Source organism: Halichoeres trimaculatus, unplaced genomic scaffold (genome assembly GCF_033239565.1).
Source record: "Halichoeres trimaculatus isolate MK-OKI-2021-1 unplaced genomic scaffold, fHalTri1.1 fHalTri1_scaffold_11, whole genome shotgun sequence".
Taxonomy (NCBI): Eukaryota; Metazoa; Chordata; class Actinopteri; order Labriformes; family Labridae; genus Halichoeres; species Halichoeres trimaculatus.
Genome location: NW_027437189.1, coordinates 25,017,569 through 25,029,769, shown reverse-complemented (window position 1 = coordinate 25,029,769; position 12,201 = coordinate 25,017,569). Strand labels below are relative to the sequence as shown.

Sequence of the window (12,201 nt, the reverse complement as noted above, 5' to 3'; positions counted from 1 at the left end):
TTACTCTCTGCACCACCTTACAGGTCTCATGGCTTTCTCTCACATCACAATAACACTGCGACTCATCTTTTCCAGATTGATCCGAGCCTAACAGAGCAGCAGCATTATTGCCAGTTACTCAGTGTTAGTCCTGCAGGCAGAAAGGCATTTTCAAAACTGTTGACATTGATGCATTCACATGGGATTACAAGAATACAAGAGAAGAAATGAGAAAAACAACTATTTATCCTCAAAGGGGTACAACCAAAGCCAGCCTCCTCACCTGAAAATGTTATATTTCCCTTTTTTCTAATACTCTCTACAAACTGAGATGGCTGTTCTCCCCGTTAGTTATTTTTTCCCGTCCCTGTTTATAATTTCTACAATTAATGAAAAATCAAATCTGTCATTTTAAAAAGAAAAGGAGTTTTTGTGGTCAATAATAAATTGATTAGACACATTATTTAAAATGCTGATTTTTCTGTCACATGTAGCCAAGAAAGATGGTTAAGTGTTTATGAAATTTAACGAGTCTATAGTTTGCACTTTGAATCTGATGTTAATTAAAGGAGAGTCATACGGTGGATTAGTGCTTTTATGACTTAAGTTGTTTTTTTTTTAATCAGGGGATTTTTATCTTTCAGCCTCATCACTATATTGTATTGCATGTAAACACTGTAGTGCAAACACTAGATCCTGCAAAGTGTTATCAGCGCTGATATAATAAACCTGCCAGCAGTAAACAAGCCTCTCTGTGCGGCTCATATTTTACTGGTCTTGAGTCATTTTACCACACTGAAGGTCCATTTTCTCTGTTATGAGTAAAGTTGTTCCACTTACTCTCAAATGGCTTCGGAAGTAGTCCTCAAGTTAGGCTTCAAATTGATAGCAAAGCAGCTCTATACCTTTGCAAAGAGAAGGCGCGAACCCTCTTCAGTTTTCATAAATTGATCTTGTAATTTAATTTAATTTAATTTTGATATCAGGACTTTCATACTGTATGAAAGTCCTGATATCAAAATTAAATTAAATTGTAACTCCATCAAAGACTTTATCAACTATACAATTACTAGCTTGACTGGACATTTAACACCCTAAGATAGTAAGATGGTGGATAATTAGTTTGAATCTTAATGAGCTTGTTCAGCACTTTGTTAATGCCTTGTTGAACCTTCTAAATGTCTTTGTAAAGCCATTTTAATGCCCTGGATATCAGTCTTGTTACAGTCATCATTGAGTAACTCTGTCATTTGAACAGCACTGTTGGCAGAAGGTGACAAGTATGATATGGACGACAAAAGGTCATCAGTTATTTGTCTTTAACTGTCGCTCTATCGGCAAATACCCAGAAATCTGTTGAACACAGTGAACTATCACAGCTGTTCACCTGTTGAAATGTATAAAGTACATCTGATATAGAAACTATGCACTTATCAGGTTTCGGATATAAAGGGAATATGTATATATATAATTGTAAATTTAAGTATAGCACAGACAATGGTTTTTACTAACTCATATTATATATGTAGATATGAGAAGTTCAGAAGTTCATCCCTTGACCAATAAACTGTGACAAAGTGGATCTGATATGGTCGTTGGTGTGTGTAGAATATGAGTCAACAGGTAATAATGAGATTTAAAGGTCATTTCAAGACCTGACAGGGTATGTCGCAAATTTGCTACAAGAGGCATCAAGGGGCTAAAAGGCAACACAGATTGTCTTTCAAGTGTTTCTGAGGCCATGTCTTTTTAGACTGCATGTAGTATGACTACATGGAGCCTGAGTGGGATTGAGTCTCATTAAAGTGGAGTTGAAAAGTTAGGGGAGAATGGGGTTGGTCGTCAACCACTAATTTAAGCTCGCCACCAGAGGGCGCTGTCTCTCAAAGTTATGGTATGGAAAATGTACAGAATTTGTATTAGAGCTCACCTACATAGTCTTCTCCAGAGTAAGACTCTAACTGTAGAGCAAATTCAAATTTAAGTTTACTTTGTTGAAAAAAAACACAACACTGTACATTGCCAACAGAAAGCCAGTTTATTTTGTCACCATTAGTGGATGCATCACAGACACCTACGTACAGTGCACTGATATGGCTAATGAAGTCTGTTAGAATTGTGTATCTGATATATCGAAAGTTTTGAACTTCAGTTTTAAATTAGTGAGGGGGATTTGTTCTAATTGAAGTGCAGCGCCACCTTTTGACTCAAAGTCGTATGCACACAGTCATGAACATGTGACTTTCAACATGGCGAGTGTTTGTTTTAGAAATGAATGGCGATGTGATTGGTGCAAATTTTCTGTGTTCGAGAAAACTTCTGACCAGAACAACATGACAAGGTAAGGTATTTATCCACACCTTTTTTTTCCATTTGTTTGTTTTGTTTTTGTTAAACCTTTATTTAAACAGATATATTTTTTGTCTTTATTTACCAGAGAAACCTGGCCAAGAGGTAAGCAGCTTACGTCATGAAAGAAATATATTGAATGGTGGCAGTAGGTTAAGTAACACTGTTGTGTAAAATGTGACATTGAGCAAACTTTGTAAATCTGTACCACAGTTTAGTAACTGGCTAGATGTATCGCCACTGGCAGTGCTCTAAGACATGTCCATAATGCGTAATCTCAGTGAATCCTGATTATTTCTTGCCAGTGATCTACCCAGCAGAGCAAATGTAACCTCAATCTTCATTTTATTGATAGACTCAAGTTTGAGGAGAGCACTGCAGAAAAACTGCTGCATGAGGATTGGAATGAGCATTATCACAAACAGTTTAGCCCATGTTTAAGCTTTTAGTCAGCATTTTAGCCATTAGCTTGTAATCGATCACTCTCCCATTTAGCTTTCTTCTACTCTGTCATTTTAAAGTCAAACAGTTAAGCTCGAAATTAATCACAGATTATTGTTTTTTTTTTAGCAAAGAAAAACACAGATCCATCATTTCTTTACTAATCTTTGTTGGCTGGTGTGGTGTTGTCATGGAAATTTTGATGTACTGAATCAATCCGGTCCTGCTCGACCTGATTGGGAAGCTAAGGCGTAGCATTTCCAAATAACCTATCTTTGTGCAGATAATCTCATGTTAAAGTGAGGATTACGGTCAGGCATCTACAGGTAAGTCTTTCTCAAGATCACTTAGAAACTTCTCACAGTCCCCTTTAGCACTGAATGAAACAAACACTTTGAAGACAGACATTCATTCAGCTCTCATACTCTTCAGTTAGCACAGAAGTTGCTTTGCTTTTTCCATTGACGCACTGAGTCATTTGTCTTCTGTAAATTTTGTCTCAGTCGTCTACAGTGTTCTCATAAAGCCACATGACATTGGTGCTCAGGGTCACTCATTATATAGTTTGGTTGTATTTTTGTCTCTTTAAGAACCTGCAGATCTAAGCAGCTGATCAGTGTGCTGCAGAAGAACATAGCTGTGTTGTGTCCACAAGTAGTGCAAAAATATATGGGCTTTCTGATGTCACATTAAAGTGATGAAAAGGTTTAGGAGAGGAGATAAATGCTGTTGTTGGAATCTCTTTAAACAGTATAGACTGTATGAAGTTTGGCAGTTTCTCATTAAGGGGCTGGTTTAACTCCACCCACTTTTGGTAGAAAGATCACAAGTCTCAGTCAACACCACTACAAAATGCTGAAATATCCCTTGAGTGATCAACCTTTTTTTTTTTTTTATCAAGCCAAATATTAGATTGTTATGTGAAGTTTTTGCAATAATTTGGTGGGTTTAATAATTGAATCAAAAGCTTGTTTTTTTTTTGAAGGTTTTTGAAGATTTTACAGAGGAAATTTCAACATGTCAGCCACAGAAAAGCACATGTTATGGTTGAGTTCCATGCAGGAGCCTGAGGTTCAGAGTCCTAGTGTCTGTAGGCTGACTGTCAAGTAAGTAGTTTCTACCTTTGCCACAATAATGAGTCAGCATGTTTGCTTGAAAAAAGGCCTATCAGTAAGAAAGTTCAAGTTTATCTTAAAGTCAGAAAGAAAAATTTGGAAAAAAAATACAGTGTAGAATAGGTTGCTTCAAATTTTACAGTAAATCACTGTCAGCAAGATGCCATTAATTTACTATAAAAGTATTTTACAGCTGTGATTAGTGTTTCTCCCTATACTGTTTCATCTGAATTTTTACTTGTTATTGTAACATGCAATTAGAAATAGAAAAAAAATATAAATGCCACAAACAGAAGTCAATGTGATCTGGACTGATTCAGCAGAAATGACCCATTACATAACGTCGTGTTTTCCCAGCTTGTGGGTCCGCCCCTTCGTGAAGTTTAAACAAAACCGAAGCAGGAGGCGATTGACCTCACTTTGCCTGGCTGTGCACTTGAGGAAGGATGGCTTGGTTTCCGGACTTTTCCATCGAGACCTGGACTTTAATAGCGATCGTCATTTCTCTGATCGCAATGTAAGTGTCCCAGGGTTACTTCTGTGTTTTCAAATGCTAAGAGAAAGAAATGTCAAAAGTCCAGATTAAGGAGGAGATAACTTTATCAGCGTTGCTGTGAAACCTGTCACTCGGGTTGGGAGGGGGCTCAGTCTACGTGAGGGTTTGGGAAGTAGATTTAACAACATATTCGGGTTTGTTTTTTTTTTTATCTCCGATTCACATATAGTTGAAGATACTCCACGGTCTGAGCTAACTACCTCTGTGGGATATGCTGCGAAACACACATCTTCAGAAGTTAGCCAGTAGATCGACTGTGTGGATGTTGATACGAAAGCCTACAATAAATCACCCGTTACATAATCAATAGCAGACAGCTCAGGCTGAACCCAACATGGTCACTTTACTGACTACTAATGACTACTAACACAATAAAAGATTTATATTTCAATTACAGACCTCTACAAAGCTGGAGGAAAAGTCTGTGTAGTATTTATGTGAAGTTGTGCAATTATCAAATATTTTAAAGACCATGTACAAACACAGGTGTTATTTGTCTCTCTGGCTCATGGGACCACCCAGGTTTCACATTTCATATCCCAAGAGATCAGACAAGTTAATCTCGTCATCCCCTCAGAGGTTGAGAAACATTTCATGAAAAGCAGAACCAAATGAGCCTAACAATGCTGAGCAGAGGTCAGTCAAGGCAGATCAGGCTGAATACCTGTTGGGTGCGACCAGGGTGTGTAGGAGCTTTAGGTGCTTGTGTGAATCTATTGTTTATAGTGATGTGGATTGATAGGCTGAGCACACCCATACAGACTTTTAAAATAAACTTAAATTAAAATAAGTAAATACATAAATAAATAACAGCTCATAAGGCTTGAGGTCAGGTCAAGAGGAACATGCCTGAAGTCCCACACAGACATGTGATGAATAAAAAAAAAAAAAAAAACATCAGTCAAAGCTGTCACACGTAAATGGAGACAGCAAATGGCTAACAGGTTATGTTTGTGTGTTTCCACACCAGATTCAACCAGACACTTAAAATGATCTGTCAGTGCTTGAAAATTAGTAATTATAAACCATGTGACAAGGCTAACATTATTTCATTCGCAGACATTTAGTTAACCTCATAGTTAGCTCATGTCATTCAGTTTACAGTCAAACATCAGGACCAAGTCTTTGATTATTTGGGAGTAATTAATCACAACTGGAACCATAGAAATGTCTATTGTATACAGTCAACTAATGTTTTGCATAGCAGAATGTACACATCCTGTCTTTTGCAGTCATGGTGATAACTTAAGTTCAACCAAAAAGCATTCCAAGTAATTGTATAAATACACTTGAATAAAGAAATAAAATCAGTAAGGTGGTTGTCTCATTTTTTTTTAAATGCAGGCTTGACTTGTATACTGGTTAGCAAAAAAACAATCATATCATAATGGACTTGTACGGTGGCCCTGGAGGGTAAAACACACCAACAGAAAAAGAAAATATGACAACAAAACATAAAAAGCAAAACAAAACAAAACAAAAAAAACTCTTTGCAAACTTTCTTTTTTGTTGTGTTTGGCATTGATTTGTCATCAAAAACTTTGAAAACCAAAAAGCATTCCTTTTTTAAAGTTCTTTTGACTTCTTTAGGACTTACTGTTGGTTTCCAAAAATAGGTCCTAAATTAAATCTTGCTTCTTAATGTATTTTTACCTTTATTGTCTTCCCAGATATGGATATGCTCCATATGGCTTTTTCAAGAAACTGAACATCCCTGGACCCAAACCTCTGCCGTTCATCGGGACATTTTTGGAATACAGAAGGGTGAGGCACTTTTTCCTGACTTTTACAAGGAATTAGGATGATACTTTGCAGAAAATTGATTTGTATCCATCAAGTCTCTTCTGATTTTTTTAGGGTATCCACAATTTTGACACAGAATGCTTTGAGAAATATGGAAGGGTATGGGGGTAAGTGTTTTGTTTGATTAAAAACCCTTAAGCAGCTTTGGATTTGATCATAACAGTTAGGTCATTAGCAACACATATTATTAACTGATAATGAGCTGCATGATTGATAATCGGTCATTTAAATTACCTGACAGAAATGTTGTACTGCATTAAATAAAGGAGCCATCACAATATCTTCTTTTGCATGTAAAGACTCTACGACGGCAGGCAGCCCGTGCTGGCTATAATGGACACAGCTATGATCAAAACGATCCTGGTGAAGGAGTGTTACTCTGTCTTCACCAACAGAAGGGTAAGGACAACATCTAGTCAGTTTTTCGATTACTGATTAAAGAGACCCATTTGAAGTACGTTTCTTTAAATGTGGTCATTTAGGATTTTGGCCTGAATGGACCCCTGCGTGACGCTGTCTCAGTTGTGGAAGATGAGGAATGGAAGAGGATTCGCAGTATTCTGTCTCCATCATTCACCAGCGGAAGACTGAAAGAGGTTGAAAGTCACACTCTTCCCCTCTCTGTTTTCTTTCATATCTGTACTGAAACAAGTTGGTCCTGCTTGACGGCTGAAACTTAAAAATATTTTTGTTGTTCTTTGGGGCAGATGTACAAGATAATGTTGCATCACTCAGAAAACCTGACCAGTAGTCTTCGCAAGAAAGCGGCGGCAGATGAAGTCATAGAAGTCAAGGAGTGAGTGATGTAAAATTTGCTCTAAATTATTACATGTGGCTTTTAATTTCTCTATGCTCCTCTTTTTTATCCCACAGTTACTCGTTTGATGTCCTGTGTAACTTTCTTTGCAGAGTATTCGGACCATACAGTATGGATGTTGTGACCAGCACTGCCTTCAGCGTGGACATCGACTCCATCAACCATCCTTCTGACCCATTTGTAGCAAACATCAAGAAAATGGTCAAGTTTAACTTCTTGAATCCCCTGCTTGTGTTTATTGGTATGTCATACATTATGCTCTAACCATAATATCAACCTTGTACTCTTGAGCTTCATATCTTTCCAACTCCTCTTCATTTCAGTCCTGTTTCCATTCCTGGGCCCTGTTTTTGAGAAGATGGATTTTTCATTCTTTCCTGCTCCTGTGTTGGAGTTCTTCTACACCTTCCTAAAGAGGATCAAATCAGACCGCAGTAAGAACGAACACAAGGTAAAAAGTTTACTGCTGCTTGGCCAATATTGCAAAACATTTTCTTAAAGATAACTTGGATCATCAGATAAGTATTTCTTCTTTCCTTATCTTACAGAACAGGGTGGACTTTATGCAGCTGATGGTGGATAACCAGGCGTCAGAGGACATCAAGGCGGATTCAAGCGCTGAAAAAAAAGGTTGTGATAAACGGACATAGAGTCATGGTTAGAGTGGGCTATCAGAATACCAAGGGTTGCTGTTGTGTGTGTGTTGAAGTTGAAAAACTGATTTGAAAGTGAGAGTGGGCTCCAGGGTGATACCAAGGTTTTGGACAGAGGGGGAAGGGGGTGACGGCGTGACCATCAATGATGAGAGAAAAATCCTGAGCAGAGGGGAGGCCTCAGGGATTTTGGGCCAATGATAATGAGTTCAGATTGTTGCAGTTGAGTCTTTATGTCAATGAGGCAGGTTGTGATGGTGCACAGAGCAGCGGGAGTGATGTTTTTTGTGGATATATAGATTTGGGTATTGTCAGCATAACAAAGGAGTTGTAGTCCATGGCAGTGTATGATTTGACCGGGGGAAGCATGTAGAGCAGGGGTCCCCAAACTTTTTCCTGTCAGGGCCAAACAACTTTTCCGTTTTCTGATGGGGAGCCAGGGTCAGTTTGTAAAAAAAAGTGTGACGATTGCAGAGGTGTTCAAACATAATTTTTTATTGTAAATAAAGCCGCGTTTCCACCAAGCAGACCGGTTCCGTTCATCGCGGTTCATCTCTTTTTGCGGCGTTCCCACTGACTCATCCCGGGACAGATCCCTAAAAACCGAGACGAGCCGACCTACTTTTTTGGGACCCTTTCATATGGGTGCCAGACTGAACCGATCCGCTCTCGGAAGGTGGAGCAACGCACTGCAGATGGTTGATTGGTCAAAAGAATCGTCACTTGCCCCGACAGCGGCTGCATTTCTCCTGGCCGCTCACAGACTTCACTGAAACAAAGCTGTGACTGCACTTTGTAACAGAGAGCTACATGACAATCACAGAGAGGACGACATGCTGCATGTCTTCCATCAGTGCTCTTTTGTTTACTGTTTTTTACCATGTTTACTGTGTCGCGTTTTTCTTCTTTGTTGGATTTAATAGCGGGGTAAGCTGCTACGGCGTCACGCTATTGTTTAACAGCTGCGGCTTCTGGCATCCGGCTTACACGCCGCCCACCAGGAGAGGGCACAGTTTGCTGTGGAAACGCAGACGGGATCAGGCTTAACTGTACCAAACCGTACTGAACCGAGCCAGACTGCTTAGTGGAAACGCAGCTTAAGTACAATAACTAAACTTGGTCTTTGTACAGGAAGTTTGATTATTTATTTATCATTTGTTTTATTTTTTTCACTAAATGGGTGTTATATTGTTATTTCACCAAACATGATGTGGGCAGTGTCCCTAAGTGTGGCTAACAGGTCAGAGTTTTAAAAAATGAAGTATCATGGGTCTGAGAGGAAAAAACCAGGCATGATGCAGGCTTAGCCATGCTAATCGACCCTGTACAAGCTTTACTCTATCCTGATTATGATGTTGGTAATATCCTAAAGCTGGTGTGTTTGTGTTGCAGGTTTGACTGACAATGAGATCCTTTCTCAAGCCATGATCTTCATCTTTGCTGGCTATGAGACCAGCAGCAGCTCACTGGGATTCCTGGCCTACAATTTGGCAACCAATCCTCACACAGCTTCAAGAGGAAATAGATGAAACCTTCCCAGGAAAGGTTGAGTTTTTTTTCTCATTTTCTCTTTCATTCTGTGACAATTTATTCAACAATGCCCAACTAATGACTTGATACTGTATCTCCATCCAGGTCAGGCCTAACTATGAGGCCCTGATGCAGATGGAATACCTGGATATGGTGATGAATGAATCAGCGAGGCTTTACCCAATTGCCAACCGCTTAGAGCGGGTGTCAAAGTCCTCGGTTGAAGTGAACGGTATGACCATTCCTAAAGGAACAACTGTCATGGTACCAGTTTACCCTCTCCAGCGTGACCCTGCTCTGTGGCCTGAGCCCAACTCCTTCCAGCCAGAAAGGTGCAATGCTGGATTAATGACAGACTAAGGTCAGATTAAATAAAATTATACACTTTGACTGACCAACCTATATGGGTGATTTTCAGGTTCAGCAAAGAGAACAAGGACAACATCGATCCTTATGCCTTCCTACCCTTTGGAGCAGGGCCGAGGAACTGTATTGGCATGAGGTTTGCTCTCCTGATGATGAAGCTGGCCATGGTTGAGATCCTGCAGGAGTTTAGCTTTGTCCCATGCAAGGAGACAGATGTAAGATCACTTTTTCATGACTCACGGTTTTTAAAAACTGGGATTTTCTTATGCATAATTTGGCCTCAGTGGATATGAAATTTGGTATAACTCTTTTTGTTTCCTCTAGATTCCACTGGAGCTTGGAAATGATGGTTTTACTACGCCCAAAAATCCCATCAAGCTGAAGCTGGAGCCAAGAACAACTACTGCTGATTCTTCCTCAAGCTAACTATGATTTATGCACCCTGACAGCACTTGCTTACCCACTTTACCACTTTATGCTTCCTCTAATAGAAAACCATACATAATAGCTGTTGATGCACAAGCTAGCTTATATGTAGTTATTCAGCCCAGACTGACCAATTGAAAAGAGTGGCAGTTGTCTAAATAGAGCATAATCAAACTGCACTGGCAGTGCTTAAGCTTCCTTGTTTAGAAAGTGGATTAAATCTTCACATTTAGATGGAAACCAGTTTTACAATACAGTACACAAGTGCAATATACGAAACTAAAGACAAGAACTTCCCTCCTTTTTTTTGATTTCTGTGCATTTCACATTTTTGAATCTGTTTATAGACTGATTTTTACAGAAGTATGTTTAAGTCCATTTATTGTTCCAAATCCTTGTTACATATCTGCTGATGACTTTAATGGCTGTATATATCCACTAAATTCACATATTACTTATGAAATGAATACAGTTTTGAATTTTTGATTGTTTTGTTTACATGTTGGAAGTATGTCCTGGTTGGCTTAGCTCTTTGCTCCACATTTGGCAAGTTGTGGAAAGTGGAGCTGAGTGCAGCTGAATGGGTGGGGCCTCCGACAGTAGTACAAACAAGCTGACAAAACTGACAAAACAGGATCTTGTTCAATCTCCAGTGCCTGTCAAATGATTGCTTTGATTTTTCTATATTTACATGTTGCTTATAATTACCATGTGCTCCTAATCAAACCTGATGTGTACCTTTATTTTTATGAAATAAGAAGTCTACATTTAAGTATTTAATCTGTGGTTTTAATGTAATTTCACATTTTTAATCAATCAATAAATCCACAGGTATTTATATTTGAGAGACAACTGAGTGCCAACCCTCATTTGTAGTGATACCAAGTCATAAAATAAATAAAATAATCAATGATTTGAAGAAATAAAGTGTTCCCAGTTTAAATAATGTAATGCACTTTTCAATGAACCACAATTTGTAGAGGCTTAAGTTACTTATCTGAATAAATGGAATTCAAATAAATCAATTATTTCACATATATAAGACATAACACAATGGTGCAGCTAATGACACACTTTTAGGTAAATTAGATGGAGATATCATCCTAACAAGATGCAACAATGATTTTTTTCAGACGTATTCATAAATGCCCTGTGTTAAATTAGAAATTATTTTATTAGAATTCCCTTTAAAATAGTTAAAGAGTAGCATTGAATAAAATTTACAGGACAGTTTTTCAGAAGAGTTTGCTCCAAAATGCCATCATCCACACAAAAAATGCATAAATTCTATATTTTACAAATCTTTTTTCACAAATAGTGTGTACATATACAGTACTCGATGCCCTCCTTTTCGATGATTATTGAGGTGTTTGCAACCTGATGTAATACCTTGAAAATTTCTTGGGCAAAGAAAGGCTTGAACTCTGACTTAAATACATAACAGTGTGTCTGGGATAACAGCTGATACCTTGCATCAGGGGAAAGTTAGCAGCACAGTCTGATGTGTGTACAGAGGTGAGAATCTCATGAAGGCCCCTACAGTGTGAGAACAGACTGGCTACCGGTGTGGAAGGTTTATTCTCTCAGCAACAAAGCCTGAGTACAATCTGGAGCAGATCATTTAACAAAAACAACTCGTCCATCAGGTTTTTCCATCTACTTTTCATAGAGACTGAGGATATGGAAAGGCAGGACAGGAACAAAAACAGGTGAAGAACATGGATTAGACTATTCGCTGCCTGCTACTGTCTATTCTATGTCACTGACTAGTTGACCTCCTTCTAAATGTCAGAACATTGTTTGAAGGGGCTTATGAATCCCAACATGACCTAATACTTCAGTGCTGCCTGACCAAACCAACACTGGACTATTCACCCGTTTTAACAATGATGTGGTGCTGTGCCACAATGTGGTTGATATTTATTTTACGCAAACACTTACAGGGTAACTCTCCTTAGCATACCATGCCTCATGTGAATCAATTAAATTGCAGAAAAGTGCATTAAATTTGATCAGTTTGATAAGTGAGTTATAATTTTGTAAGTAACAAAATAAAGGTATAAGAATATCAGTCCACAGACAAGTGATCTTCAGACACGCTCACTCCCACAGTGAACTGCAGAGACGTTCATGGTCGCAGCGTGGCGATGCTGACATTTGGCCATT

General features: G+C 38.6%; 1 pseudogene; it reads left to right on the top strand.

Moving 5' to 3' along the window:
- Nucleotides 1–4,254: 4,254 nt before the first annotated feature.
- LOC141800069 (cytochrome P450 3A27-like) lies at nucleotides 4,255–10,967 on the top strand (annotated as a pseudogene).
- The last annotated feature ends 1,234 nt before the right edge of the window (nucleotides 10,968–12,201 follow it).